Source organism: Maylandia zebra, linkage group LG2 (assembly GCF_041146795.1).
Source record: "Maylandia zebra isolate NMK-2024a linkage group LG2, Mzebra_GT3a, whole genome shotgun sequence".
In the NCBI taxonomy this organism is placed as follows: domain Eukaryota; kingdom Metazoa; phylum Chordata; class Actinopteri; order Cichliformes; family Cichlidae; genus Maylandia; species Maylandia zebra.
In genome coordinates this window covers 39501359-39507969 of record NC_135168.1, presented here as the reverse complement: position 1 = coordinate 39507969, position 6611 = coordinate 39501359, and positions in this window count along the sequence as shown.

Genomic DNA, 6611 nt, shown 5'->3' with positions numbered 1-6611 from the left:
GACGGGTTGCTCAGCTTTTTATAGTCTCTAGTGGCCCCCAGCTAGTCGTAAAAGCCAAAACATCACATTTTTCTCTGTTACAGCGCCTAAGTTATGACCTCGGCAGTTGTTTCTCTGCTTTCTGTAAGGTGGGGGTGTGGAATGTGGTCTGTCTATCTCCCCTGTCTTTAGACACAGAGTCTCCTGCTTACAACCTTCTCTTCATGATTCAACAATTAAGCATGTCAAGAAAACAGTGTAACACATTCCCAGCAGATCAAGGATACAGAGTGATGCACATTTATCTAATGAACTAATATGTGAATATGTTCTGTTAACTCAAAAGTATAATGAGAACTAAACTACATACAGCTCACACACTCTATATTAAAGGGTATAATGTGATCTACAGCAGTATTCTAATTCAACTACTTTGATTACATATATAAGGTAACATATAATAACAGAATAATCTAATACCGTCTTGTTCAAAGTCTTCCTCACAGTGGAAAAGTGGATCGTACTTTGTTTGCTGTCCTCTCAGTATGTCGCACACGGGTCAAATGACTGCTGCATGCATTTTAAGGTCTACTAGGCACGCCCACCCTTGATTGCTCTAATGTGGCTCACCTGGCAGGGCGGCGCACACCAGGCCGTGCTTGGTTGTTGATTGCACCCAAGGTCTAATCAGCGGCCATGCACAAACAGCAGCACCGAACAGGTAGTGGGCAGGAGGAGGAAGAGAGGAATAACAGCCACACCTACTAGGTCAGCGCGACACTGAATGCTTGCCGTCTAATTAAGTGTGCCTATGCGAAGGCACACTTATTACTATTGCTCGGATTTATTATTAAGTGTGCCTATGCGAAGGCACACTTATTACTATTGCTCGGATTTATTATTATTATTATTATTATTATTATTATTCTTTTTCCGCCTGAAATTTTGGACCTTAACTCGCCCCACAGTTTTGAGACAAGGTTCACATATGATATATCATTGTGTGCGGCTGGAGCTGGAATGAGTTGCTATGACTTTTGGTGTTTATTACTTCTATAGTTTTTTAAATATGAATATTTTAATGCAAGTTTTTTCCCATTGAAATGAATGGAGAACAAGAAAACTTCATTTGTGGTGTGCTGGCTCACTCTAGTGGTATGTCGGGAGTAATGCGAGGCGGCCGCTGTGTCCCTGTGGACGCTTTTATTTTGTATAACTACTGGAAGTAGTTCCTGTGTACTGACGCTAGCTGGGTAGCTAGCGCCGCGTCGCTTAAAAAGCAGCCGGGCTTGTCTTAAACTTAAGAGGCTGACACTCGCTAAACCACCCGATCGCTCGCCAAGCGACTGTTTCACACTGGACTTATTTTTCGTTTATATGGGCCGATGATGCTGGTCGATGAGGAAAAACTAACTGAGTTGTTTGGTGGTGGCTAACGCGGAGCTAGCTAGCCACCGGTATGTCTCTTGCCCCTCATATGTGGGGAAAGAAACATGTGAGGCGGCCGCCGATCGACCGGTTTTCAGGTGAGAATGTAGGTGTGTAAACGTCAAATATCTGCTCGTTTTGTCAAAACATCCCATATTAGCAACAGATTTCTCACGATGTTGCTGCTAGCCGGCTAGCTAGTTCGGCCGGCTAGCTAGCTCGGCTAGCTAGCGCCGCTTCGCTCAAAAGCACCCAGGCTTGGCTTTCAGTGAGGCGTCTCTAACTCCTTTCACCCCCGATCGCTCCGCAAACAGTCTTTGTCTTAGCTGGACTTATTTTTCGTTTATATGGGCCGATGATGCTGGTCGATGTGGAAAAAATAACTGAGTTGTTCATATACCGGTGGCTAGCTAGCTCCGCGTTAGCCACCGGTATATGTCTCTTCCCCTCGTATGCGGGGAAAGAAACACCGATCGACCGGTGGTGGCTAACGCGGAGCTCAATCGTGGATAAGGGAAACCCAATGCAGGAGAAGCAGGCGGCTGGTGAACTGAATTTCAGGTAAGACGTTATTAACTGCACTCTATTTGGGTCAGATATAAACCGAGTTTAGGTGTAGTTTATTTTCGTTGTGCTGACAGTTACAATAACTGCGTGCTAGCTAGCACGACGGAGTTTCTATACAGCTGTGCGCGCTAAGTTACTGATTTTGAACTTTATGACAGCCTCCCCTATTTTCAGGCGAGAATGTAGGGGTGTAAACTTCAAATATCTGCTCGTTTTATCAAGAAGTCCCATATTTTATCAAGAAGTCCCATATCTCTCACGATGTTACTGCTAGCGCCGCATGGCAGCTAGCTGGCTAGGGCGGGTTGGCTGACACCTAGGCCGGGCTGACTGATACCCAGGCCGGCTCACGCTCTCGTTTCACCGCCGCATGGCAGCTAGCCGGCTAGTGCGGCTTGGCTGCCACCCAGGTCGGGCTGGCTGACACCCAGGCTGGGCTGGCTGACACCCAGGCCCGCTCACGCTGTCGTGTCACCCCTAGTCTTTGTGATGACTCTTGGTTGGCTGCTGGACTTATTTTTCATTTATATGGGCTGGTGATTCAGTATGAGTGTCCGGTGAACTGAATGTCAGGTAAGACGTTATGTATATGTAAGGTAGTGACTGGAATAAGTCACAAGGTGTCGCTGTTGAGCTGCATATATGTTGTAAATTTTAGCAATTTTGACCATTTGTCCTCTGCAGGACACCGTAGTTCAGATTTCTCGTTCGCGTGGGCGCCATCTTGGTTCAGTGTTTACTGTGATGTGCAAAGGTAAGCACTGTCAGTGGCGAACTGCATTGGTTTTGTTTAAAAATAAGTGTTCCACTGTGTAAAATAGCGGTTTGTCATTTAAGCCGAGCATATATTTTGTTTATTGATAGGTTCATGTATTGTCTGATGAGAGTATGAGACAAAGATATACTTTTCTTTCTTACTCTCATATAAAATATTTAGCTTTTATTAAATAGTTATCTGAATCTTACAACCAAAGTTTGTATAATAATACACAAGATTGACTGTAGACCATTGTTAATCATTCAGAACACTGTGTAAAAATAACAAAAAACAAAAAGTGAATGAAAAGTGCATAAATATTTATTTTACGTGTTTGATGTGTGTGGCAGGGCGTGGTCTGCAGTGCCGCTGCAGGGGAGGTGGACCCACCTCAGCGGCATCTGCAATCACGCCTCTCAGGTGTAAAGTCTGTGCTCTCTCTGCTTTTTTTTTTTTTTTTTTTTTTTGTGCATGTGTCGGGCTATGAGATGAAAAGCTACAGCCGGCTGTGTGGGTACAGCAACTATGTGTGAAAAGTGGTCCATAACGTAATGCTTCAAAGTGTGTTCATGCAAACATTGTCGGGTCTGCTTATGAGCCTCTGCGCACAGCGTCTACAAATTGGGGCTGTACAAGTCACCTCATCTTTACACAAAACCGTAAGATGTCATCTGTGAGGCGCGAGCGGTGTTTGGTTTTACCATAGTTCATGGTGGAGAATGGCTGCTCTGCTGAGTTTTGCTCTCTGTAGCCGTTTGAATGGCAAACTATACTGATTAGCGGCGGCATAGGCACACTTAAAATTTCTTCAGAAATTTTCGCTTTCTAGTTATTATTATTATTCTTTTTCCGCCTGAAATTGGACCGTAACTCATCCCACAGTTTTGACACAAGCTTCATATATGTTATATCATTTTGTGCGGCTGGATCAGGAATGAGTTGCTATGCCTTTTGGTGTTTATTCCTTCTATAGTTTTTTAAATATGAATATTTTAATGCAAGTTTTTGCCCATTGGAATGAATGGGAACGAACGAAAGTGAAACTTAACTTACTTTGTGGTGTGTTTGCTCACTCACTTAATTTGTGGTGTGTTGGCTCACTCTAGTGGTATGTCCCCGTATTTGGATTACCATAATGACGACAATATCAACGGCGCGCACAGCGTCGGTGCTTTCAGGAACCATTGGAATTCTTAAGGTTGCACGAAGCATTGAATAGTTACGGTAACGGCAAGGGTGTATGCTTGGTGGAAAACTGCATATCCCACAATTCAAAGCACGCCTCTACCAGTCAAACAATGGCGGCTGCCACTTGGTTTAATATATTCCTCTTATTTGTGTTTCTAGGTCACAAAGTAAACTTTTAAGATATTTTCAGGTGAGAATGTGGGTGTGTAAACGTCAAATATCTGCTCGTTTTGTCAAAACATCCCATATTAGCAACAGATTTCTCACGATGTTGCTGCTAGCCGGCTAGCTAGTTCGGCCGGCCGGCTAGCCGGCTAGCTAGCGCCGCTTCGCTCAAAAGCACCCAGGCTTGGCTTTCAGTGAGGCGTCTCTAACTCCTTTCACCCCCGATCGCTCCGCAAACAGTCTTTGTATTAGCTGGACTTATTTTTCGTTTATATGGGCCGATGATGCTGGTCGATGTGGAAAAAATAACTGAGTTGTTCATATACCGGTGGCTAGCTAGCTCCGCGTTAGCCACCGGTATATGTCTCTTCCCCTCGTATGCGGGGAAAGAAACATGCGAGGCGGCCACCGATCGACCGGTGGTGGCTAACGCGGAGCTCAATCGTGGATAAGGGGAACCCAATGCAGGAGAAGCAGGCGGCTGGTGAACTGAATTTCAGGTAAGACGTTATTAACTGCACTCTATTTGGGTCAGATATAAACCGAGTTTAGGTGTAGTTTATTTTCGTTGTGCTGACAGTTACAATAACTGTACTGCGTGCTAGCTAGCACCACGGAGTTTCTATACAGCTGTGCGCGCTAAGTTACTGATGTTGAACTTTATGACAGCCTCCCCTATTTTCAGGCGATAATGTAGGGGTGTAAACTTCAAATATCTGCTCGTTTTATCAAGAAGTCCCATATCTCTCACGATGTTACTGCTAGCGCCGCATGGCAGCTAGTCGGCTAGCTGGCTAGGGCGGCTTGGCTGACACCCAGGCCGGGCTGACTGATACCCAGGCCGGCTCACGCTCTCGTTTCACCGCCGCATGGCAGCTAGCTGGCTAGCGCGGCTTGGCTGCCACCCAGGTCGGGCTGGCTGACACCCAGGCTGGGCTGGCTGACACCCAGGCCCGCTCACGCTGTCGTGTCACCCCTAGTCTTTCGTGATGACTCTTGGTTGACTGCTGGACTTATTTTTCATTTATATGGGCTGGTGATTCGGTATGAGTGTCCGGTGAACTGAATGTCAGGTAAGACGTTATGTATATGTAAGGTAGTGACTGGAATAAGTCACAAGGTGTCGCTGTTGAGCTGCATATATGTTGTAAATTTTAGCAATTTTGACCATTTGTCCTCTGCAGGACACCGTAGTTCAGATTTCGCGTTCGCGTGGGCGCCATCTTGGTTCAGTGTTTACTGTGATGTGCAAAGGTAAGCACTGTCAGTGGCGAACTGCATTGGTTTTGTTTAAAAATAAGTGTTCCACTGTGTAAAATAGCGGTTTGTCATTTAAGCCGAGCATATATTTTGTTTATTGAGAGGTTCATGTATTGTCTGATGAGAGTATGAGACAAAGATATACTTTTCTTTCTTACTCTCATATAAAATATTTAGCTTTTATTAAATAGTTATCTGAATCTTACAACCAAAGTTTGTATAATAATACACAAGATTGGCTGTAGACCATTGTTAATCATTCAGAACACTGTGTAAAAATAACAAAAAACAAAAAGTGAATGAAAAGTGCATAAATATTTATTTTACGTGTTTGTGTGTGGCAGGGCGTGGTCTGCAGTGCCGCTGCAGGGGAGGTGGACCCACCTCAGCGATATCTGCAATCACGCCTCTCAGGTGTAAAGTCTGTGCTCTCTCTGCTTTTTTTTTTTTTTGTATGTGTCGGGCTGTGAGATGAAAAGCTACAGCCGGCTGTGTGGGTACAGCAACTATGTGTGAAAAGTGGTCCATAACGTAATGCTTCAAAGTGTGTTCATGCAAACATTGTCGGGTCTGCTTATGAACCTCTGCGCACAGCGTCTACAAATTGGGGCTGTACGAAGTCACCTCATCTTTACACAAAACTGTAAGCTGTCATCTGTGAGGCGCGAGCGGTGTTTGGTTTTACCATAGTTAATGGTGGAGAATGGCTGCTCTGCTGAGTTTTGCTCTCTGTAGCCGTTTGAATGGCAAACTATACTGATTAGCGGCGGCATAGGCACACTTAAAATTTCTTCAGAAATTTTCGCTTTCTAGTTGTTTACTTAATATTTGATTAAAAATCCAGTGTTGCAAAAAAACAACAGAAACTTGCTTTTTTTTCCCTTCACATCTATTCTATTCTAATCATCTAATTATATATTAATCAATCATAATTATATATTAATTCATTAATCCCCAAAGTACACCCAACATTGACTGAATTAATAACATAATTAGTAATTTGCTTACTTGTAAACCTCTCTTCATTTCCTCAAGCAATGAATGATGTCAGAAACTGTATCCTGGAGCTGTTTCACTTCTTTTACCTTTGTGGGACTTCAAAAACCATCCTGATGTTTGCAGCCTCTTTCATGTGATGACTTCTTGTAATTCTGAATGTCAGTGTTGCTTGTGGGTGGCTTTGATGTAGAACTGAGTAAGGAAACTTCACAGACAACAGATTTACAGTAGCAGACATTAAACCGTTACAAAGTTTCAGATTTCCTGT